Source organism: Orcinus orca, chromosome 12, assembly GCF_937001465.1.
Source record: "Orcinus orca chromosome 12, mOrcOrc1.1, whole genome shotgun sequence".
NCBI lineage: Eukaryota > Metazoa > Chordata > Mammalia > Artiodactyla > Delphinidae > Orcinus > Orcinus orca.
The window spans coordinates 72,731,013-72,755,513 of NC_064570.1; the positions used below are offsets into that span (position 1 = coordinate 72,731,013).

At 40.2% G+C, this 24,501-nt stretch overlaps 1 long non-coding RNA gene across 1 annotated transcript in view; it reads right to left on the bottom strand.

Annotated features, from left to right (window-relative positions):
* LOC117201427 (uncharacterized) overlaps positions 1 to 24,501 on the bottom strand; it is a 294,394-nt gene that overhangs the window by 267,676 nt on the left and 2,217 nt on the right. The window contains exon 2 of the long non-coding RNA XR_004483441.2: positions 18,756 to 18,840. This is a non-coding gene — a long non-coding RNA (uncharacterized LOC117201427). The remainder of the gene's footprint in view (positions 1 to 18,755; positions 18,841 to 24,501) is intronic.

A 24,501-nucleotide genomic window follows, 5' to 3' on the forward strand; every position in this document is an offset into this window, starting at 1 on the left:
TGAGAGACAAAGTGATACATAAGAAGTGGATTTAGGGGCTTCCCTGGTGGCGCAGTGGTTGAGAGTCCGCCTGCCAATGCAGGGGACACGGGTTCGAGCCCTGGTCTGGGAGGATTCCACATGCCGCGGAGCAACTGGGCCTGTGAGCCACAACTACTGAGCCTGCGCGTCTGGAGCTTGTGCTCTGCAACGAGAGGCCGCGATAGTGAGAGGCCCGCGCACTGCGATGAAGAGTGGCCCCCACTCGCCACAACTGGAGAGGGCCCTCGCACAGAAACGAAGACCCAACACAGCCAAAAATAAAAATTAATTAATTAATTAATTTAAAAAAAAAGAAGTGGATTTATTTAGAGAGAAACACGCTCCACAGACAGAGTGTGGGCCACCTCAGAAGGTGAGAGGCCCCAAAATATGGTGTGGTTAGTTTTTATGGACTGGGTAATTTCATAGGCTAATGAGTGGGGGGGATTAGTCCAATTATTTTGGGGAAGGAGTGGGGATTTCCAGGAATTGGGCCACTGCCTACTTTTTGACCTTTTATGGTTGATCTCAGAACTGTCATAGTGCTGGTGGGTGTGTCATTTAGCATATGCTAATGTATGACAATGAGTGCATAAGGAGGCTCAAGGTCTACTGGAAGTTGACTTGTCTGCCATCTTGGACCTAGCTGGTTCTAACCAGTTTTTGTCATGTCCTATGGCTATATCATTCTTTTAAAGGTTGTGCCCTGCCCCCTTCCCTTGTGTTTCGAGCTCAGGACACTGAAGCTTAAAAGGCTGTGCATTTCTAACTTCTCAGGAAATAGGCATCTCTTAGGAATGGAGACTTTTCACTCAAGGCCTCCAGGTCCAACACTGACCACTGCAGGATGGTCTTTTACTAAAGTGTCTTTCCCCCCAAGGAAAGCTGCCTATTGCCTCATGCTCAGCTCAGAAATCCTCTCCTCAAATTAGTCTCTGGGATTAAGCCCACTGAGGAGGTTGACTGCCTCTGGCTGACCACCCTTTGAAATCTATGTACGATCTACTTGTTAGAGGCAATGGAAGGAGTAGAGGCTGCAGGGCAGCCTGGCTGGCTTTGTATACTGGCTCTTCTCTTTCTCACAGACAGCCTTGGGCAAATTACTGAATTTTTGTGTGCCTATTTTCTCATCTTCAAAGGGTGGAATAATAGGAGTGCTTACATCATAAGGGTACTGTGAGAGGAAAGTGAGTTAATTCGGGTAAAGTGTATAGAACAGAATAAGTGTATTGATCAGAGCTGATCACCATTAGCTGGTATTTTCATCTAGAAATCTGGGAAGTTAGTCCACTTTCTAAAGTGGGAGTTGACTTTTTAGAACGAATCTTTTCCTGAAGGAATGAGATGATAAAGAGAATAATAGGGCAGTAAGGGGGGAATCTTAGCTTGGGGTGCTGTGGGGATGGTCTGGAGATTTGAGCCATAGGGAAGGCTGAGAGGGTGGTGCTGGGGATTAGGTTCTCGTTTCCAGGAATGGCAGGCTGGGCTACATATCTTTGGTATCTTATGGGTGACAATATTGGTAACTTTAAAAGGTAAAGGCAGTATAGGTAAACAAAGTGAGACGGCTAATTATATTTACCTGAACTATAGTTTTGCCTAGGGTTACCTTGGCAGAACAGGATTAAATGAACTATAAATTCCTTGGAAGCAGAAACTGTTGTCCTACTGCTCACAGTGAGCTCTCAGTAAAGGTGTGCTGAGTAGATTAGTAAATAATGAATAAACAGCTCGAGGTCCAGGCTGAATTTACTTGGTCCATAAACCTGGCTTGGCTAAGTCCAAGGATGGCCTTTAGACCGAGCTTCAGGGATGCAGTCACTCCTACGTGTTCTTCCCCTTGCTGATTTAAGGTCTACCGAGAAAAAAAAAGGGACAGCTTAAAAAAAAAAAAGTTTAATATGGGGCAAATCACAACTGTGTCTTTCTACTTCCATTAAGGCTGATCCATATTTTCTTAGGGTCAGCTAAAGGGATGGATCAGTGATGGTTATTCACGCAATTTTCAGTTTTCTTCAGCAGGTTCTCTCTGTTTAATTTTTTTTTTTTCTGAAATGAGATGGTAGTCAATTGGAAACATAAAAATAAAATCATTAACATCTTTACTGATGTGGGTAGCAAGAGATGATCACAAACAAAAAGGCTTTCTGGATTGTGTGTTTACTGAGACATAGTTTTAGATGACCTGAATTATCTTTTAACACTGTGCTGCATGTAATTTTGCACCCACCAAAAACAACCTGTTAAACGAAATGTTTTAGTAACAATTAGTCAATTGTGACAATAGGAATGTAACAAACAGGCGAAAAATGTGAGCATCCTTTGACAATGAAAACCAAAAACTATCTCCCCCCCCAAAAAAACCCCTGAATGTAGCAAATAAATAGGAATTAAAAAAATGATGCCACAAAACAGCATACTTAAATTACATATAAATACACTTGGAATCGGTGAAACTGTTAAGTGCTCTCTTTTTAAAAATAATTGGCGGGACTTCCCTGGTGGTCCAGTGGTAAAGAATACGCCTTCCAACACAGGGGACGTGGGTTCGATCCCTGGTCAGGGAACTAAGATCCCTCATGCCCCGGGGCAACCAAGCCTGAGCGCCACAACTACTGAGCACGCGTGCCTCAACGAGAGAGTGGGCTGCAAACTACAGAACCAACGTGCTCTGGAGCTTGCGCACCACAGCTATAGAGCCCACGTGCCCTGGAGCCCGCGCACTACAACTAGAGAGAGAAAACCCGCGTGCCACAACTGGAGAGAAGCCTGAAAGCCGCAATGAAGAGACCTCAGTGAAGATCCCTCTCCCGCAACTAAAACCCAATGTGGCCAAAAAATAATAAAATAAAATAATTAGCAATTGACCTTTTTTGAATTGTACTTCTCAACGTCAAATATTGAAGTGGGCAAAAAGTTTGTTCGGGTAACATCTTATGGAAAACCCTGAACGAACTTTTTGGCCAACCCAATATTAGCTCAGAGATCAACAAACTTTTTCTGTAAAAGACCAGATCGTCAATATTTTCAGGCTTTGTGGGCCAAGAGACCAAATCGAGTATAATTAGTAGGTACCTATATAGCAGAGAGAAAACAAATTTCCACACTTTTTATTCACACAATTAAATATATAATAATAATAATTGAGTATAACTTTTGTAATGCAAGTCTACTAATGAAAATAATGGATCTTTTTTTTTGGTGTAACATTTTACTTGAGAGTCAACCTCACTGTTCCCTTCCAACTGATTGCAAATGTTTTCCTGTAAAAATCATCCTTAGTTACTGGCATCCTACAAAAACAGGCTGTTGGCTGGATTTTGCCTGCTGGCTATAGATTGCTGATCTTTGGGTTGGTTGCTCAGGAGAAGACCAGCAAAGCACTGTCCATAAAACAGCAAGTGATAGTTAAACCGTAACAGCCCTTGGTTACTGCTTTTCCATGTGCTGGTAGTGGTACAGTGCGCTAGTCTTCAAACCAAATAATAGGGAGTCCTTAACGTAAACTTGGGGTCTTTTAGTAGAGACTGAAAGTAATGTGAAAATGATAGTAAGTATTTTGACACAAGAAAAGGAACCCAGCACAGAGCAGTGTGAGCTAAGAACAGCCAACACAGAGGGGGAAGAAAAGAGTGAGTGGAAGGGATTCCCTTCATGTGAGTGGTAGAGATATAGACTGTTCCTTAGTGAGGAGGAACTAGAAATGTAAAGCAGATCCTACCCAGGATTGTTTATATTTGTGTTCAAAATACTTGTTATTAAAATGAATATCATTCTCACTCTAGAATCTGCGATGGCTTCAGATCCCTTTACCATCTTTATAAAGTCCTAAAAAATATTTTAAGTGTTTGGTATCATGGTATCTTGGCAAGTTGTATGTCGGAGTCAAGATTCTGAGCTTCAAAGTGAGGAAGAAAGATGAGTAGCCTTGACCTCACTCTCTCATCTTCTCCTCCAGCCAAACGCTCTATTAACATGACTGAAGTGTGTCTGTTACATAGAAGCCCTTAATTGTCCATATCACGTTCTATTCCACATACAACAACCAATTTAAAAAATTCTTTGGCCTGGGGCAGTAATTTATTCATTCAAAAGTGTTTATTAGTTTGTGTGAGCATTTAACCCCTTTTTCATATTTTTATTTTCTTAATTTTTATTGGGGTATAGTTGATTTCAATGTAGTGTTAGTTTCAGGTATACAGCACAGTGAATCAATTATATATAAACATATATCCACTCTTTTTTGTTTTAGATTCTTCTTTTTTGTTTTAGATCTCTTCTCTTCTTTTGTTTTAGGCCATTAGAGAATATTGAGTAGAGTTCCTTGTACTATACAGTGAGTTCTTATTTGTTTTCTATTTTATATATAGTAGTGTGTGTACGTCAATCCCCATCTCCCAATTTATCCCTCCGCCCCTTATTCCCTGGTAACCATAAGTTTGTTTTCTGTATCCGTGATTCTACTTCTGTTTTGTAAATATGTTCATTTGTACCCATTTCTTTAGATTCCACATATAAGCTATATGATATGATATTTGTGTTTCTGTGTCTACAAAGCTACAGTAATCAAAATAGTATGCTACTAGCACAGAAACAGAAATATAGATCAATGGAACAGGATAGAAAGCCCAGAGATAAACCCACACACTTAATCTATGACAAAGGAAGCAAGAATATGTAATGGAGAAAAGACAGCCTCTTCAACAAGTGTTGTTGGGAAAAGTGAACAGCTACATGTACAAGAATGAAATTAGAACACTTCCTAACACCATACACAAAAATAAACTCAAAATGGATTAAAGACCTAAATGTAAGGCCAGACACTATAATACTCTTAGAGGAAAACATAGGCAGAGCACTCTGACATAAATTGCAACAAGATCTTTTTTGACCCACTTCCTAGAGCAATGAAAAGAAAAACAAAAATAAATAAATGGGATCTAATTAAACTTAAAAGCTTTTTGCACAGCAAAGGAAACCATAAACAAAACAAAAAGACAACCCTCAGAATGGGAGAAAATACCTTTTCATATTTTTGTGTCCCTAGGGAAAAGCATTCTTCTTCTAGGAAAGGACTCAGGTAAAGAACTCAGACTGCTGGATTTGAATCTCAATACTACCCTGTAAGCCCTTGGGCAGTCACTTTTTTTCCCCTCATTATCAGTTAGCTCAGCTGTAGAATGGGGATAACAATTTCTACCTCAAGGGATTTTTGTGAGCAGTAAAGGAGTTAATCCACATAAAATGCTTAGCATTCTGCCTGATACATATTATTATATATGCTCAATAAATATCAGTTACTTGTATGATTATTATTATTATTAAATTTACCTATGATATTTATCATAATGACAATATCATTTTTGACATCAAATAGACAGTTTACAAATTCATTCACAAATATTTATCAAACATTTACTCTGTGCCAGGCATTACTGTAGGCAAAGAATATACATAGCGTAAACACAACAGATCAATATCTGTAGTCTACGATGATAATAGATCAATATCTGTATCTATGATGATAAATGCTATGTGGAAAATTAACACTGGAGTAAGACAGGGAGCATTGAGGGAGGAGAGATTGCAATTCAGCATAGGCTGGATGATCAGGGAAGTCTTCCAGGATATGGATGGCCTTTCCTCCTGAGGGGCTGAAAGACCTAGGTTAGGTTGCCAGAATTAGTGAATAAAAATACAGGATGTCTAGTTAAATTCAATCTGGCATCCTGTATTTTATTTGGCAACCATGGCTGGGGATGGGGGATGAAGAGGGAATCCTGAGGGTTTTGTTTTGGGATAAAGGACAAATAAGTTTCACTGATAAATTCCAGTGGGGCGGGGCTAAGACGCAGTGTGAGGTGTTTGTCTGCACTGCTGCAGAGGCCTGGGCCAGGCTCCCTTACTTGGAGTACTGAGGTTCTGTAATTTTCCTGATTCCTGCCTTCGAGTGGGTGGGAAGTGGAACAAGGGGAGCTTGGCTTCCTCTTAAGTCCTGATATTTGTTGCTTGGGGTCATGGAAAGTCAGACTGAAAATGATCTGCGATGTCAGGTTAGACAATCCTCAGGAAACAGACCCAGAAACGTCAAATGAGTTGCTCAACATTGTGAATATAGTTCCTCTCTGAACCTGGATTATTGATTTAGATGCTGCAATAAAAATAAATTCTCCATATACAATTTTCTATTGTTTTTCCTCTGTAATTTTTCATCTAGGGTTTAGGATAGCACAATTTCCCCCAGAAGGAGGATTTCAAAAGTGAGTAGTGGTAGTTTCCACCATACAATGTAATTCTTCCAATGATTAAATGCTGTCTCTTATACACAGTGAGGGGAGAGTTGGTTTCATCTCAGCTTGGGACTATGGTGATAGTGTTGACTATTGCATGAAATTGAAAGATGGAGCCAGTTCCATGTTAAATAGGGGGAAAGGGGTTTTGTTCGTTTTTGAAAGTTCAGTTTCTAGAACACTGCCTAGTACATTGTAGGTACTCCGTAAACATGAATATGAATAATGGATAAGGATTTGTGGTATTATGAGATTTTTTTAAAATCAAAACTTAATTTTTGTTAAATCACTTTGAAATAATGCTTATTTGCATGCTTCTGCACAAAATAAGTGTGTTAGAGATGTTTTCTTGCAGATGCTGAAAGAAATGTGTGTCACAGTGATTCAGAGAATAGGCCCAGATAATCCTCACTTCAAACTTCCTAGCCGTGTGACTTTTCCTTATCTTTGTACCTCAGCTCCCTCTTCTATAAAATAAGAGCAATAATACTAGTATCATACTAGTGTCTCCTTTCTCATTAAATTATTGAAATAAGTCCATACGTAAAACATTTAGATCAGTGCCTGTTGCATACAAGGCACTAGAATGTTAGCTATTAATCTTATCTTAATCTTTTATTAGTTCTAATATATTTATATATATTTCTTTGTTTGTTTTTTATTGGCCTCACCGAGAGGCTTGAGGGGAATTTTAGTTTCCCAACCAGGGATCAAACCCGCGCCCCCTGTAGTGGAAGTGGGGAGTTCTAATCATTGGACTGCCAGGGAATTCCCCCTAACATATTTATATTATCTCCAGTATAATGCTTAGCACATTGTCTGATATCTAAAAGATTATTGAGTGACTAAATAATGTCCATATATTAGAAAAAATGTAAACTATTTACTATTTAGAGTCCTTCTGAAGATATTGCAAAAGAGTGTAATGAGTAAAAATATCACTACTTAACTAGTCCAGTCATTGATACCCTAGAGAGAGAGGAGGCTGAACAATTACAAGGATGAATAAGCCTTTGTCATTGACCTCCCCTGAGCTGAAGAGCAAGCATTTTTATATGGGAAGGATGCACTGTCTTCCCCTTTTAATATGGGTCATGTCCACCTTGGCAAGTTTGGGGCCTCTGAGCTTTTGTTGTTGGGAATCCAAAGAAAATACAACGGAGAGTGAGGTGGAAGAGTGACTTGTCAAGATGTCTGTTTGCACCATTTTCCCTTCCACCTATGCCTATGCACAAAGTATACCACAGAAGTAAGTAAGTAAGTAAGTAACCCCAAACTTAATCCATCACAACTTGGCTTTCTCTCTGCCATGCCAATAAGTACACTTTGGCTAAACTTATGGGTATTCTTCCTATGAGTCAAACCCAGTGATTCCTTCTCAGCACTCGCCTTGATTCTCTGAAGTGTTTCCAGCATGCTCTCCTTTGTGAAAGTACTATATGATTGGAATCTAAAACATGCCCCCCACCCCTACCCCAACTGTCTCCTTGGGCTGTTCCTCTCTCCTCACTTCCCTATAGTGGCTCCTCTTTATTTCCCTGTTATATATTTATGGTTCCCAGTGTTCTATATTTAGATTTCTTTTCTTCTTATAATTTCATCTTCACTCATGTTTTACAGTTATCGTATATTAACTAGTGAAGTAGGCTAAACAATGGCCTCCAAATATATCCGGTCCTAATCCCTAGAACCTGTAGATGTTACCTTGCAGATACGATTAAGATAATGGTCTTGAGATGGGGCGATTATCCTGGATTATTCTGAATCATCCAGGTGGGCCCTCAATGACAACACTTGTGTCTTTAAAAGAGAGAGGGAGTTGGGGATGTGATATAGATAGCAGAGGAGAAGACACTGTGAGGCAGAGATTGGAACGATGAGGTCGCAGTACAGGAGGTACCAGAAGCCATCAGAAGCTGGAAGAGGCAAGAAATAGATTCTCCCCGAGAGTCTCCGGAGGTAGGGAGCATGGCCTGCCAGCACCATGACTTTGGCCCAATGATACTGATTTTGGAATTCTGGCCTCCAGAACTGTGAAAGAATAAAGTTCTGCTGTTTTAAACCCCAAGTTAAACAGCGGCCACAGGAAACTAATACAACTAGAAAATCTAAAATATATGCCTTTAATTACTACCTCTTTTCTGAGTGCCAGATCTACAAAATCAAAGACCTCTGGACATCTCCGCCATATTTCCCATTTAACATTCGAGCTAGTCACTACTGAGTACTTGCAATGTGCCAGTACTTGCAATGTGAAATGTAAAGCCTTAGATAAATATTTTCTCATTGAATTCTCATTGAATTCTCACACCATCCCGATCAGGTGAATACTTTGTTATCCTCACATTAGAATAAGGGACGTGAGACACAAAGAATTTAAGTAGCTTGCCCAAGATTGTAAAGATGCTAGAACTGGGATTTTGGTCCCAGTGTGGTCTGGCTTCAGAGTCAATCACTAAAGACAGTGCTCTGCTGCCTCAAATTACCTGACATCTCAGGCTACTCAGAGCCTGTACCATGTCCAACCAGCAGTGTCCAGGCTCTCTGAGAACAGATCACTTTAGTTGGATTCAAAAAACATTTACAGAGCCCCTACATCCTGCTAGGCATTCTGTGCCAGCTCTTTGCAGCCATGACCAGAGGCAATCTGTTGTTCTTGTTCAAATAGCAAACTACCTGAGCCTAGAACACTTCCCAAATCTCATGCGATTTAAGAGTTAGACCTTACTTCATGAGGGCGATCTGAACCTGATCTGAATTACTGTTGCCTCCTAAAAGCCTAATATTTACTAACAAACTCTGTTCTTAGAGTGCTGTGGCTGTCACGTTGCCGTGGTCACTTTCGCTGGGTTGCTACTGGACCCTGGGGCAAAGTAGAGAAATGGAAACTGCAAGCATCACCCCTTAGTATTTATAGAGTTCGACCTTCTGTGCCATGTGTGGTACATCTGGAGGCCCTGGACCCTGGGCTGTCCAATATTCCCCTCTTGGTTCTTCCCTTATAGTTATACTAGAAATGTGGACAGTAAGTACAATAGCTACAATATCTTAGTCATCTACTAGGTTCCAAATAGTCTACCTATGCTATCCATTTAATCCTTTCCACAATTCTGCAAGGGAAGTATTATTATTGCCATTTTAGAGATGAGAAAGCTCAGGCTTAGGGAGGTGAACTAATTTGTCCGAGCTCTTACAGCTTCTTAGTGGCAGGGTAGAGTTAGGATTTAAAGAATCAGACAGTTAAAATTATTAAACTAGACTGAGACATTTCTTAACATAATCTAAGTTTCTTCTTCAGGTTGCCTTGGGCAGTGCCGAAGGAGAGGCAGGAGAGAACCAGGTACATGGTTCAGGAAGTTTCTCCCTCCATTCCCCAGGGAGCCAGATATCATGATTTCTGCCTCTGAGATTGCCTTGTGCTTGGGCACAAAGGAGTTTAGTAATGATACTGATATTATTTTTATGACATATGTCTAAGCCTTTCTACGATACTGAGTACTTTAGCACAAAAGAGCTCTTCCCATAAGTGGGGGTGGGGGACGGTAGGACTTTCTCAGAATTCTGTGTTGGGATATCCCCTTTGTGAAGAGGAGGGTTTCCTGTGAAGCTAAAGAAGTTTACATTTTCAGGGACTCTAATTTGCCAAGGCATATGCTTTTGTAAAATTTGAAAAAGTAGAACATTTTAACCACATCAGTTAAGCCTGCTCTCTCTTTCCACATGGAATTCCTCTCCACGCCCCTTCGTGTTGGGTGGTGTCAGATTGGCTGAGGACGTTTTGGGTATTTGGCTAATGGTAAACTGAATTGGGGATCCTTTTAGTTTGGGTTTGGTGGGATGTGTATATTTATGTGGATTGCGGTCACTTCCAGGTGTAGCTAAGTTCTGCTATCTGTCCTCATGCAGACACAATTTCCAAAATACTCCCACTACCCACTCATTTGCAGTCATGGAATGAAGACACAGGGTTAGAGGTTATAATGTGATCTGAGCATATCCTTACAATGCCAGAAATATGTGGATATAGAGGACTAAAAAGGTTTGAAATGCTCAGAGCCAGAAGCCCATTTGTGGAAAGTTCTTCAAATCATCCCACATGAACAACTGTAGGCAAAGGTTTTGGTTCTCATGGATGTGGTTAATGCAGAAGTTCTCTCCTATCAGGAGATTCATGAGGGAGCAATTAGAGTATGCAACCTGAAAAAAAAAATTAGGAAAAATATACTATAGGGTGTATCAGGAAGGTAATTAAGAACATTATTTTATGGATTTTGTGATGTTTGTGGCATTTGTCAGCTTTTTAAGTGTAAAATTTGTGGTGATTTCTTCTTCTAATTAAATAGTCACATTTGTGTCTATTATTTGTTATTTTGCACTTTTTCTATGAAAGAGGGCTCCTGTAATTGTATAAGCTTCAGATCTCACAAATCCTGTTTCTGCCTCTGTCACTGTGGTCCTTAAAAATGCACTAACTAATCAGACCCTTCGTGAATGGTTGGTGGCAGGAGAAAGATGGAAGAATCCAGTCTATGTGCTGCCAGGGGAGAGGTCTTGGAAATGATCTGGGACGGGGGCTCTCAGGCTCTGGTGTGAATGATCAGGTCCCACACACTGCCTGGCCCCCATGCCTCACCCACACTCTCAACAATTTTTTTCCAGCAAGGCTGGTCTAATGAGCAGGCAGCTGTCATCACTCCAGAGCAGTGAAGCCTTCCCCAGCCTGCTACCGTGTCTCTTCTCTGCCTCCTACAAGGCCTAAAATGTCAGAATTATAGGCACATTCCTTTGGGTTCAAAAAGTTTTTCAGTCTTCAAGCAAATGTTCTTACAATCAATTTCATCATAAGTCAGTATTAAGTATCCCTCAGTCCTGAGGCTTAGGAAATGCAGAGGATGATGCAGACTTAACAGGTTTTGAACGTCTACTATGAATCAGGTCTTACATGCACTGTATCATGTCTAGTCTCAGTTCATGATCCAACAGAAGATGCTTAGAAGGGCCACCAAATATTGGCTGAACAAGATTTCACAGAGATTAGGGCCCCAAATAGTTAAATGACAAATTAAGAGACAAGAGCTTAAAAAATGTCAGGCATTTCACAATCATGCCTTGGGCCAGCCCTGCTTTTACTGTTTTTCCCCAACTCCCCAGAAATGCTTATTACTACTTTTCCTAATCACACAGGGCAGGGTGGAATACACTCTACACCATGGAGGATGTAAAAAAAATAACCCCTGGGCAATGAAAGTATGTTCACCTAGCATAAGGCACATAATTAGGACTAAAAGCCAAATGACACCTAGATTTCAACAAAAATCAGTTACCAAAGGAGAAAGGGTCTTCATGACAACCAGAACCAGACAGTTAAACATGAGCTTTCAATGGTTTGGAGTGTTTAGGTTTTGCAATGGTGCGGTTTGGAAACTCTCCAGCAGAAAAACTATTTTCTTTTAAGAGGAGAGCTCTCTGTAATATTTTCTTTGCTGAAATAATGTGATCCTTAATGACGTCTTATATGACCCAAACTTTAAATGGATCCATTATTTTAGCTGACTTCATTCTTACTAGGTTTTTACAGGTCAGCAATGAACTATCAACAGCTTCCTGATAATTATCCTACTCACCCAAAGAACTGTTAGCCTGCTGGTCTTATCTATGTTAAAAGGAAGCTGTTATATGTACCAGACTTCCTCAGTGAATAATACAAATCAAACTGAAATTCTGCAGAAAGGGCCAACATTGTGAGGTTTGAGAATGAAAAAACAGGTTGAAAATGATGATGCTACCCTGTCTTCAGCTCCTTACTTGCTGAAATTCTGTGTTTCGTCTGGCACAGGAATGGCTTTACGGTAGAGTCAGCAGCATAACTAGTTGGGTCAGGAGAGGCTCTCTGGGTGGCTTTATCAAAATGTGTGGACACTCAGCATATGCAGTTAGTTACCTGGGTGATCTAGTTTGAGAAGCAATGTGGAAGGCACCTCAAGTAGCAACTAGTAAAGTTCCCAAAGGAAGTTAATTTTCTACAATTAGAGACTCATTCCTTTGACTATGAAATCTTTAAGAGTCTGCTATTGAAATACCACTATAGTCTTTGGTTGTCACCTACCCCCAAAGCAAGACAAGATTCTGATAGGAGGGGAGAGAGGCATGTTTTTACAACTGATGCAGAGAATCCCAGGAAGAAGAAACGTGATGAAGTAGTGAGCTTGCTTTCTTTAAATGGCAAAGGGAGTAGGGAGTTAATGCTGTTCTCATCTAGTAATTTGTAAATGGGTTGTTGGAGCATATGGGTCTTAACATGTTCCTAGATTGTGGGTGTGTGTATATGTGGACCTAAAATGAAAAGGCTTACTATTAGATTCCACCTCTCGTCAGCACAGTACAAAGTTCCTCAGGCAAAGGCATGGTTTATAATTAAAGGATTTCTGCATTTGCTAATTGCCCATGGCATGTACCCTTTCTCTCCAAGGCAAGCTTCTGAATTTCAATGATGTTTTATTATAAATCTATTTCTCATCAGGTTACAGACTATCCCAAATAGCAGATTAAATTCAAGCTGCTCAAGTAGAATTGGAGAGAGAGACTCATTTAGATGACCTTCTCTTAGAGAGGTCATTCTATCCTATATTAGGCAAAATGAAACATAAACGGGGCATTTGACCCAAGGCACAATACATTTTTTATCGCTCGCTGCGGTGATAATGCAAGTTTTTGAATAGCTAGTTGTATGGTGGTGACTTTGTACATTAAACCAAGCACAGATCAGATTACATTGTCAAGAAGTTCAACAAAACTAGTATTGTTACCTCAGAAGATCAAGGGACACTCCCTCAGAAGAAATGAAGACTGAATAGACATAGAGTTTAATATTTCCTCCCCTTCACGCCACTTTTTGGGTAAATATTCTGAACTTGTTTATAAACTCTGCTAGAGATCCATCAGTGATCCAGAAAAGTAATGCGGAAAGGTGAGGGAAAGACCTACTGGTGACCATCAGGTTATATTCCAGTTCTTTTTAAATGTACCATTTAAAAAAATGGCTGGTTAGCTGTCATTTTCCTATGTCAATGGTACAATCTGATTATCACTCTGCATAAGTTACTGTAAATAATGTTTTAAAGAATAGGCAGGGTATAAATATAGGAATACAATACTGAAAATGAAATAAAATATATCATAGAAATCTGTCTCCTCTCTATGTCCTTTTTAAGGTGATCTCTTCCATCTCCATGTATTTGAAGACATTTTTATGGTGATGGATCTCCTCTTCTTTCTGCCTCCACTGTGGCCATCCTGTATGGGTCAGTGGCTTCTTTGATCACTATTCAGAGTGATAAACCCACTTCACAGTACAATCTACTACTTGAATATCTATATGTATGTCCATAAGAAACTGAGAGAAAATATCATGAAGTGATACGATGGCCTCTGATATTTTCTATTGCACACCATTCTATTTCACAGATATTGCCGGTCAAGACCACCAAAATGATTGTGTGATCCAGAGTTTGAAAAACAGTAGTCAAAGCTAGCATCACCATTTGCCCGGATATCTGCAGCAGCCTGTTAGCTAGTTTCCCTTTTTCTATGTTTTCCTCTTTGATTCCTTATTCCATAGAGCAGCAAGGAGACTCTCAAAAGATAAATCAGAACATGTAACTCCCCTGCACAAACACTTCAGTGGCTTCTTGCATTCAAAGTCCGAACTCTTCACCATGGCCTACAAGATGGAGCCCTTGACTTCCTCTCCAGCCTTATCTTATGACCTCTCTTCTTCCTCAACATACTCTGGCCCTCCAGAACTTGTGTCAGTACCTCCAGGACACCAGATTCTTGCTGCCTGGGTATCAGATGCTCTGTCTGCCAGGAACACTCTTTCCCCAACTTCTCATGGCTAGCTGTTGCTTATCCTTTAGTTGTTGGCTTAATTATTTTCTCTGCAGAGAGGCCTTTCCTGACCATCCCTTCTTATTATCTATCTCAGCCTATTGTTTGAACATGTACCACGTTACAAGAACGAGGAAAAAATATGGCAGCTAGAGAACTGACCAAGTAACACGTAGGGTGGGGTGGTGGGAGGAGGACCCTGGGCAGGAAATCGCACAGCTTTGGGGGCTGGGCCGTATTCATCTTAGGATCAAGAACTTGGAGTTTGGAAATGTGACTTTAGGTGAGGCATCTTGCCTTTTTAGTTTAGTATAGAATCACATTAATTTTGAAAATGCTACATGTCTCTATTGCAGAAGAATGAAGTAAAGGAAGGATGTAGTTATACGTAGGCCAACAGTTTAAAGAGAAGCCATCAGGTCCCAGAATTAGTGGTGACAGAGGTAATCAAAGTGACAGGCCGCACAGAAAGACAGTGCTCAGGTACATGGGTCAGAGGCTGCTGGTAGGGCCAGCTCCTGCCAGCTGGCTGTTCTTTTTGAGATCTCTTCTTGGCTCAGAACTTAATTAGAGGGTTTTATGTGGTGTTTGAATAAGGAAGATGTTTCCATCTTCTCTAACTTTGGAGATCCTTCCTGTTACGGAGACCATGGATAACCTACCAGTTTACTACACCGGAAGTCCTGGTGAAGAGGCACCGTAAACCTCTTTGTCCTAGGGATTAAAGGTCCCTCTTTCTATCCCAGCAGTTCCAGATCTACAAGCAGATTTTGTACACAGTGTCACCCCTCACCAGCAGCCAGCTGGAGGATGGAGATCTGGATATACCTGCTTTGGAGTCCAGGTGGGACTTGGAAAAAGATAAATTTGGCTGGGCCTCAAGGTAGACGTCCTTAGAGAGAATTCCCTGAAGTCAGATATTGGGAGCATCATCTGAACCTCCTGGGGCCTGATGCCCAGGAGAGCACCACCTGGCCCCGGGTACCCCCCTCTGCCACTGGGGGCTTTTGCTTCTAAGCATTAGGGCCCCACTCCAGCTCCTGCGGTAGAGCTAGCCTGCAGAGCACCAGGCACGCTCTGAGATACACCACCATGCACTTTCTCACTTCCTATTGCCCAGTCTACCCTTCCAGCTTGGCCCACCATAATAATCTTATGTTTATTCCTTCTCAGCTCAGCACCGGGGGATCGTTTCTCCAAATCTATGACATAAAGGTACATGTGGGTGTTTCAGTCCATATCTTTCTGGGCCCCTATAATTCCTCAACAGAAATTTGTGTTAACTATTTTGCTCCTCCCCACACCCCCTGAGGCTCAACCTTGAATAGAGTTTACTATGGCCCCGTCATTTTGAAGGGATTAATTGTTGTTGTGAGTTCTCATAGAAAAAAATCTGTCTTAAGAACTAGGAAAAAATATCCATCCCCAGGGTTCCTGCATCCGACTCTCAACCTCATGATTTAATCACTTCATTTTAGAATAATGCACTCAGCTATTTCTATGTCAGCCATTGACTTTTCCCAAGTAATGAATAATAAGGAAAATGTGGCATTAACTAAGGCAGCCTTGCCATGAGGTTAAAGGAACACAGACAGCTGATCTCTAGCATCTCTGGACCTTTGGAACAAACCTAGTTTCTCCCTACGGCCAAAATGCTTTGAATTAAAATTTATTAAAAACAAAATGAACTGGCTATTTTTGGACTAGAGTTTGACCTCTTACCTAAATCCTGATTGAAAATGGTTTGTGAAGTTCTGTAAGAGCAGCCATTCTTTTCCTTTCTTTCTCTTTCCCTTCCTTCCTTCCCTGCTTCCCTTCTTTCTTTTTCTTTCTTTCTTTCTTTCCCCTTCCTTCCTTCTTCTTTCTTTTTTCTTTCTTTCTTCCTTCCATCCTTTCTTTCTTTCTTTCTTTCTTTCTCCTTCAATTATAATTCTGGAATAATGTAACAGATAAAAAATATAGGAAACAACTGGGAATTCAACAGCATTTCTGGAATTATGAGGATGAGCCACTGACAGGCAAAGCAATAACAAAAAACAGACTTCAACTGGCAAGAAGCAGCTGGTCACTGCCTGCAGGGGATGGTCAAGTCAGAAATTTGACTGTTTCATGTGTTTGGATAATGTTATCTAACACAGATGCTGAAACAACTTATGCTATAATGATATCATATTTGCTATGTTCTACTTAATTGTAATCAAAGTTCAATTTCCTAGTGCTATTAAACATAGTAAAATACATTGTAAGCATTTATTAGCCAAAACTGGATTTAAACAAACAAAGTGGCATTGGCCCCAAATGAAAGCAAATTGGACTGAGGCCAAAGATGAAGGGAGCCTTATAGATAAAGTCACAGCAAGAGACTAAAACTGGGGCCCCTGCGTTTGAGAAGACTATAGTGCTCTTCAGGGAGACACCACATTTGTCCACAGGCTTTGAGAGAATAATTTACATTTCAATTTTACAACTGATATTTGTGATCAGTGCTTCAGTTAGGTGTACAAAATCTTTAAGTGGGAGAGTATGGTGATACGTCTATGGGTTTGTGAATGTTGAACTGAAACCCCTACATTTCATTTCTGCTATAACTTCACAATGGCCAACAGATGATATGAAATGCTGCTGTCAGAGAGGAATGAACTGAAGGCATAATCAGAATCCTGTATGGTGGATGGATGACCATGAGATCTTAGATTTTTGAAGAACTAAACAGACTTAAAATATACTGTCCCAGGAATGAAGACGCAGACGTAGAGAATGACTTGAGGACATGGGGAGGGGGAAGGATAAACTGGGATGAAGTGAGAGAGTGGCAATGGACTTATATATACTAACAAATGTAAAATAGCTAGCTAGTGGGAAGCAGCCGCATAGAACAGGGAGATCAGCTCAGTGCTTTGTGACCGCCTGGAGGGGTGGGGTAGGGAGGGTGGGAGGGAGACGCAAGAGGGAGGAGATATGGGGATACTTGTATATGTATAGCTGATACGCTTTGCTATAAAGCAGAAACTAACACACCACTGTAAAGCAATTATACTCCAATAGAGATGTTAAAAAAATATATACTGTCCCTTTGTTCTCGTAAGCCTATTAGTATTTTCAGACCACATACTTTTTAAAATTTGAGCTATACAGTCACTATACTTAAATGTTGTAAGAAAATAAGAAAAGTTTTTATCAATACGCTTATTACTATAAAATTTGAATAAGTAGTAACATAACATCCTTATACAAGTAAATGTTATATTTTAAGTTTTATAGCTCATGTATGAAAGCACAATTTGAAATCTAAAACTGAGTATTCTTCATAAATCACTTGATTAAAAAACAGAATGTGGTGGAAACTTTTGAAGTATTCCCAGAAACACTGAAGAATAAACAAGAGAGAAAAGTTAAATCTGCAATGAAATCCATTAATCATATGTAATTGGGGCTTCAGAAAAATGAGTCATCAAATGATCATAAGTTTGGAAACTGTTTCATGATGGCATTGAGGATATTTATTAAAACTTTAAAGTTGACCATATTCCAACTGACAACATTATCTTCCTAAATAGAGAATTTTACTAGAGACACACAGGACATATTTAGGCTATTTAATCTAGATTATTTGCCAGGTGATTTTTAGGTAACCATAGTGATCAGACCTTAAGGATTTACAAAAGGTTAACAGCAGCTGATAGCACTAGATTGATTCAACAGTCATTTATCTGTATTAATGAATAGGGAATGAGAAAGGATGTGGGAAAGAACAAATACCTAGAGAAAAAATTAGGGGAGATATAAGCAGATGTGTACACCCATAGGCTCACTTCCCACTACGGCTGTGACCAAACCCCCTCCCGCAAGACACACACACACACACACACACACACACACACACACACACAACTGCAACTCACCTATTCAGGGGTTGTGCACTGCATTGGGATTTAAGGGAAGCTAAAGGCTCAGGCTACCCAGGTTTTAGTGCAGCTTGAAGTACAGTTTGCAAAGCGTCTGGTTAATTTGATCAATACGGGCATTCAAAATCAATAATGTAAGTTCCAGAGTAAATGTTTTGATCAAATTGGTCTTTAATTAAATTTAGAAGACAACTGAAATTTCCATTTTGCTCTATTAAGCATAAGAAGTTTAACCAGACATCTGGCTGTTTAATATCATGTAGATAAAACAACTAAATAATTACCTTGTTTTTCAATGTTTTAATCCAAATGTTTGCTAGCTTTAGACACAAAGCAGATTAAGACTTAGTCATGATAACTCAATTTCTTTGATTTATGAAGAAAGTGTGACTCAAAATAATGATCTATCCAATAAGCAAAGGGTAATTACTTTCATGTCAGAAATATTTAAAAGTCATCTCTGCACTTGGTCGAGAATTATAACATATAAAATAGAAAACATTGCAAGGTACTACATAATTATAATGTTATAGTAAAATTTAAAGTTAAATATGACTATTCTTAATGTTTTATTTTTATGATTATTGACTTTATTTTTTAAATAATGAATTAAAAATATAGATGTGTTACTCTGAGAAAGAAACGGACTAACCTGCAGGAGTTTCCAGTGCTCCAGAGAGTTCAAGGTGCCGGTGTCACATGTACACACCTGTGACTGGTGACTTTCTCAACAAGCCCTGTAACCCAAAGAAGGACAGAGATAATGTTCCAAGACATGTCAGGAGTAGAAGATTAGAATAAACTAGACAAGTCACAAGTGCTCACAAGAAGCATTTCTTTTTAACACACAGTAAAGTCATATATTCTTGGTCAGTGCAAGTACGTTGAATTACTGCTCACAGAGAACTCACGCTGAGTAGATGGGGACAGTATGGCTACCAGATTAATGCCAGTGGAGGGAAAACCAAATATCTTCAGAATTTTAATGGAAACCAGGGAGAGGTTGTGGAGCAAAGAATCTCATGTGCCATTTGTTTTCTTTTTTAATATTGTAAAATGGCTTTCTGATAAGAAAAAATCAAGAATGTCACTTCTTTTATGCTAAACAATGACCTCATTGAGTAATTACAAATATCAAAACCTGGAGGGCAGTTCTATGGCCCTTTAGAGTTATCTAAACTGTGGCTACTCAATTATGTGTTAGTGCAAACTCCCTTTTAACCTCTAGGACCCCGGCTAGAGTTGAGGCTTCTTAGAAATCGATCTCCAGTCAGAAGCTTCCATGGTTCAAATATTAACAACTTTGATAGCTCTTGCTTTCCCCCTACACCTTCTCAAGTAATGCCTAATCCACTAGCATCCTGAAGCCTTTCTTTTATTAGAACGTTAAACTTGAATCTCTTTTATCCCATATTGCTAGAATAAACTCAGGTGTCTTAGTGCTTAGAGAGTCTGCAGTTGGTTTTCCCATTCATATTTTACTTAAGGAGCCCAGAATTTTCAAGGTGGTCAAATTTATCTTCCCAGAGTCCAACTTGAACAGTTTAAAAAAAAAAAACCTGTCTTTTAAATGTGTTCATCATCCTAGTAGCTTTGGGAAAAAAAACTTTCTTTTAAAGATTATTTGTTGTGTTCAGCTTCTCAGACTTTCTAAGACAATGTGCTTTTTGGTTGCTTACAATATTCTGGAGCAATTTCTCCCAAACATCAGGATAACATTAATTGTACTATTTAATTTGTGATTTCTTTCTTTGCAGCAGCTAATTTTGAGGTTAAGGGAAAGAAGAGGAAAAGACTTTAACAAAGAAAGTGATGGTAGAAATGTTAAAAAATAATCCTTTCAAACAAGGAAGTATATGCATTATTGAATCAGTGTATGGTCTAAGCATGTGAGCAAGTATATTTTTTGTAGCTGCTATAAATTCATATGGCAGTTATGCAATTTCTGGATTTGGCATATCAAAATGGTGCTAGTAAAATGGATATATACCATGTTTAATTATCTCTGAAATGTTGAAAGTTCATATAAATCAACTATCCATGGCCAATAAATATATCAACATACAAGGTATGTTGTACAAGGTAAGAATTGGCTAAAAATGTATATGAATGAGCTGGATATACCCATAGAAGATGGTCTTTTTTTTCCCCCTTCTCATAAGGTACATACATAGTTTGGCCAAATTCCTTTTAGAATAAAGGAATAATTCATTATATTCCCCCTTTCTGCCCTTCTCAAAGCTTTACAAGCACCACAACTAAACATCGCCATTTTCTTCAGAGAAGTTAAATATTCTTCTAATACAAATTGCAGAAGGAAAAACTCATAAATATGACTTTGGGGAAAAACAGTTTACTTATTCATATTTGGTAGGTTTTGAAAATACATGTATATTTCTAGTTTACATTTTGCCAAATGAATGTGACTTTTGAATGTCTCTTTTGTTTGGAGGAAAGAAAACAGTCTGGTCCAAGGGACTTGCAACATTGATTTAAACGGCAAGCGTTTCACCAAGATGTCAAAACAGGAAGAACTTCCGGCATAATCGGCACTGATAGTAGCAGAAGAAAATACTGGCTCGTCTTTCTGATGAAAACCTTTATTAAAGCATGATCTGTATTGAGTTTGATTTTAAGAGTGATGACACAGGACTGTGTTGCTTGCATATTGAATTTCCTAAGCTCACTGATCTCTGACTGTGCAAAGAACTATTTTTATGTGGTCATATACTTCAAATAAATACTCTTAAAAATAAACTTAGGAAATGACACTTAGAAGATGCTCAACTGTAGAGTACAGATGTTTTTATAAGATGTTCACAGGTGAGAATGCAGTCCATACAAATGACCCTCTGTGTGGCTAGAGGATCTCTTCAAACTGAACGATTTGTTATCGATTATTTAAATACACTCAGATAGAAGATGAAACAGTGTGATCCCAAGAAAGGGGTGCTGGCCCGTGACTGAGAGCAACTGAGTCTCGCTTTAACTTTTCCAGGACTAGCTATGTAAACTTACGAAAAACTACCTAGACTTTCTTCATCTCTAAAATTAGGACTGCACATTGGTCAGAATAATTTTGAAGATAAAATGAGATAGTACAGAATGAAAAGGTTTGAATAGTTTAAAATATAGAACTAAACTGTTGATTGCTAATAACCATACAAGTAATAAAATGATGGACTGCTATTCCCAAGACTAGAAGCTGTATGACTTAGCATGTTTCTGGACTTTGATAGGCCCTGAATAAACATTTATTTCCCTGAAAAAAACATGGGGAGAGTCATTTTGTAAGCAGCATTCCCTGGGAAAAGAGGTAATGTAGTTTCCCAAGTGAGTTTTAATTTTTACACGAGGCCCTTTAACTGACTGCTGTTCTACTAACCCTAACAGGACGGCAGAGAGCTCTCTGGTTTGCCCTGCAATGTGGACTTCTGCACGGGCATGCCCGGAGAAGGACACCTGTCTGTCCCTCAGTTGCCTCAGGAACCACTGGGCTTCGCCCTAGGAAGGCGGTGAATGGCAAGGAGGTGGGGAGTAGCCCAAATTCCCCACATTGCCACTGCTCTGACCCTGGGGAGGGAGAGGGGCAAGGAGTTTCTGCAGGGTCCTGTCACTTTTGGTGGAAAGGATCAAAGAGCAGAAGCAGGGGAAGGTGGATAATCAATGGAAAGAATGGACAGGGCTGGTGTGAAAAGATCAAGAGCGAGACAAGAATCCGGGGAGAGAAAAGAAGTGTTCCTAACAGCAGTGTTCTGAGCTCTTCTCTCTCTCCTTCTGCGTAGAGCTTGAGGGAATCACTGCATACTTGTTTGCTGCTTATTTTCTGAAACCATTCCTGAAAAGGCAGGAAGCAGACAAAGCAAAATGGGAAGGGCAGCACAACTGCTAAGTGAACTTGGTGCAGACTCTGAACCTCCCACCCCGTTACAGTGTGTGTGTGTGTGTGTGTGTGTGTGTGTGTGTGTGTATGTGTGTGTGTGTGTGTGTGTGTGTGTGTTTTTCTCGTAGGCTCTCTGGAAGGCTGCTGGCTTGCTAGGTCCCCCTGCCAGGGTGGCAGGCCTTCCTGACTGAGGAAGAAACTCCCATTGGCCCAGGCAGGTGCATTCTGGCCCCAAGAGCTGTTTCGGGATAAAACACCTTGGGCTTCAGTGATGTGTCCAATCTGAACGTACAGAACTTGGAAAGAAGGAAGGAGCAGAGTGCATTTCCAGTTCAGTTTTAAGTCTAAAAGGAAAATGAGAAGACAGGCAGAAGGCAGGGAAAGAGATGGAGAGCAGACACACACATGGCTCTGAACCAAGGCTCTGCCACTTCTGTAAGTTCCTTAACCTTCCTCTGCCTCATCTTCCCTATCTGGAAAATGGGGATGTGATATGCAAACCTCTGATATTTGGAGAAAGTTTAAAAGAAATGGTGTATATAAAATACTGAGCATACTGTCTGGCACATTATAACGAACTCAATAATGGTATTATTCAGGCCAAAACTGAATTTCTCCTTATTGTGCTAAGTCCAGATTGATTGTCACTGTAACTTTCAAAGCAAGATCAACTAATCGTGGGTTTTTTTGGTTTTTGTTTTCCTCAGAAATGTATGTAAAGCTTTCTTTTAAGGATTACAGATACAGACTTACAGCATTATATTGCCATAGATCTTTTTTTCCCCTTTTAGATGAGGAAAAGTAAATTATTTACCAAAAAGGTTCAGAAGCTAAAGTCTAATAGACACACACACACATATATGACAACTCTGCAGCTAAATTTAATCCAAGGATAACTGTGTTGAGCGATGACCTTGCTTGTGAATGTGTTTGGAGAGTATAGACTTTCTCATTTGATAATTACTTTGGTTTCTAGGGAAAAAAATGCTTGCAATTGCAAAATTTGCAATTTCATGTAAGTATGAACATTTTTTTTCTCTCCAGAATGTAAATATCTCAGTTGGAAGACGGGGAGAAGAGAGACAAAGAACAACAGATGCTTTCATGCAACAATATGTATCCAGTGGCCACTATGAATCAGGCCCATATGAATCCAGTCAAAGCACCATCCAGTGCTGCCAACAGTAAGAGATCCCAGATGTCCCAGGGCAGGAGGCGATGGGTCTGGATTACGGAGATTTGGAAGGTTGCTATGAAGGGAGAACCCGAATGGGGATGGGGAATGCTTTGTTAAGGGGTCAGGGAAGTGTCAGCCACAAAGCCCTGGCAGCTTGAGAGAAGGGGTCTTGCCCCACTGCTGCTGGGACTCATCTTTTCCCCTTGCACAGGGTCTGATGCATCGCAGTCTCTCTGTATCTGGCCTCAGGCTCCAGTTCTGCCTCTCAGCCATGCCCTCCACTCTTGGGGGAGGCCATGAGAGCAGCTGGGCGGAAAAGAGCAGCTTCTGCTGGGGAGAGGGTGCCCACCTAGAGAACCAGGCTGCAGTGGCCCTTGTTAGCTCGGTGTAGAGTGTGGCTGGGCCCGTGTTAGCATCACATGGGCGACGTGCTGAAATGCAGATTCCTTTAGCCCTACAGAACAAAATCCTGGGCATAAGTGAAGCCCCGGTGCTCAGAGGCTCTGAGACTCTTCTGATTTTTTTTTCCACTTTATTTTTTGAAAAAGGGTTTAAGTACAAAATAATGGCAGTGGGGCTAACCCCTTGATTTCTTTTTAGTGCAGTGTACCTAATACATGATCTATTCCTTTGCCCTTGTTTTCAGGGGCAGAATTCATATTAGCCTTTGAGAGAAGCACTTTTAACAGGCCTTTTCTTTTTCTTTCAAATCGTTTTTGCTGCTGTACTTGCTGCTGTACTACCTTCCAATGGGAGGTACTGGTAAGCTACAGGTATCCCATTCCTAAAAAACGATGGCTAAACAGCACTCCCAGAGAAATGGGTTGGGTTCAAGGCCTGACCTCACCACTTATTAGCCATGAAAGGGGCAAATCTCTTTACCTCCCAGTTCCTCTGTTTCCAAATCCTTTCTCAACTGAGAAGAATATCTTCTCAACTGAAGATTAAATGAGGTGCTAGGTGTAAAGACCTAAGCAGAGTATAGCCCAGAGGTGCTCAGTAAGTTCCTGGAAATATCCCAATCTCCTTTCTTACCGTGGTGGTCTATACAGCCTTGCTCAAACTAATTCCTTTACACTCTTCCCTTTGCTGACAGTGCTTTTCTCCTTCTTCCTCAACTACCAAGAAAAAGCCACTTTTCATGATCCGATCCAAAGGACATCTGTCCTCCACTCTTCTCCCCTAGTTCCCCTGAGCCCACCGCTGCTCTGTGTCACATCGTTCCTCCCCCATAACACATGTACAGTTGAACCATAATTCTCTACTTGCCTGTCATGCCCACTAGACTGCTCGAAACGCAGTAATTCTGAAATCCTCAGCACTCAACTTGGTGCCTGG